Below are 1397 nucleotides of genomic sequence, written 5' to 3'. Positions count from 1 at the left end.
TGAGGTATGTGAGATAAACTCATAGAAAGGGAAAATACAACAGTAGTTTCTAGGGGTCTGGCGTGGGGAAGAAACAGGGAATTACTAATTAACATGTACTAAATTTCAGTTAAACAAGATAAATAAATTCTAGAGATCTGATGTACAACGTCGTGCCCAATAACAGTACTGTATTTTATACTTAAAAACCTGTTAAGAGACAACTCTCGGCATGCCGTGAACTTGATGGCCGAGCCTCTGGAGCAGCATCTAGCTCTGCTGCCCTCCCCGTCTTGTCCCCACCACTGCACCTGCCACGAGAACCACGGAGGAGACACCACCCCCCTTCCCAGGCTGTAGCAAGCTGCACGTGAAGAAGCTGACCCTGGGGATCACCCGTGTATTAGAATCTTCCCCAGGTGCGGTAGAGGTGGCTATCATAGAGAAACCCCCACTGAACATCGTATGATTTCTTCATGGGAACAACAAGATAACTGTGGTACCTGAGGATGTGAAGAATTTTTACCTGATGACCAATGGTTTCCCCATGACATGGAGTGTGAAGCTGGATGATGGGGCATCCATGGCAGCACGGCCATTGACAGCATCTCAGCACTGAGTCAACTCAACCAGTCTTCCATGTGTTCACTTCCGAAGGCACCAACTCTGGCAGACCTGGAGGACGATGCACTTGAAGCCTAGGAGAACCAGCCAGAGAAGCCTCGTTTGATTCTTGCAGCGGGATGTGTGAGCATGGGAATGGGGAGGTTTGCCTTGTCTGCAAAAGAGGGAAACCAGTGTTAGCACAAGACACTGAGATCTGGTTCCTGGACAGAGCATTATCCTGGCATTTTCTCACAGGCACCTTCACCGCTTACAATCACCTGCTCATCAGGCAGCTGGGCCTGCCGCAGTGGCAGTACGCCTTCACCAGCTATGGCTTTAGCCCACAGGCCAAGCAGTGGTTCAACATGTATAAACCCATCACCTACAACACAGACCTATTTGCAGAAGAGAACAACTCCTTCATGAACAAGCTGGATCCCAGCAAAGTGTTCAAGAGCAAGAACGAGACCTTAATCCCCAGATAGGGGCAGTCCAGCCTGCAGGTGGTCAGAAAGGGCCCCCAGGTCCTCCCTCCTCTTCTAAATCCTCATCTAACCCTGGAAACCCCTTCTGGATATGAGCACCCCTACCTCCCTGCCAGTCCCTCAGCAATGATTTCCACACACAGATGGCTGAAGCCTCAGATTCTGAATGGCACTATAAGCCTCTTCCCATCTGAGTGAGCCAAATCCTAGGCTTTCTACTTCCGCTGGCATTAGCCAGGAGTTCAAGGGCATTCTCAGGTCTCCCCCAGACTCTTTTCCTTATCTCTTGCTTCTGAAAGCTGTGGAGAGTTTCAGAACTTGTTTGTT

At 49.7% G+C, this 1397-nt stretch overlaps 1 pseudogene; it reads left to right on the top strand.

The window, feature by feature from the left end:
* Positions 1 to 429: 429 nt before the first annotated feature.
* On the top strand, positions 430 to 1070 carry LOC111140636 (annotated as a pseudogene).
* The last annotated feature ends 327 nt before the right edge of the window (positions 1071 to 1397 follow it).

Source organism: Enhydra lutris, unplaced genomic scaffold (genome assembly GCF_002288905.1).
Source record: "Enhydra lutris kenyoni isolate GAN:26980312 unplaced genomic scaffold, ASM228890v2 scaffoldscaffold4, whole genome shotgun sequence".
Classification (NCBI taxonomy): Eukaryota; Metazoa; Chordata; class Mammalia; order Carnivora; family Mustelidae; genus Enhydra; species Enhydra lutris.
Note: the sequence above shows the minus strand (reverse complement) of the source record. Positions and strands in the feature narration are given on the sequence as shown.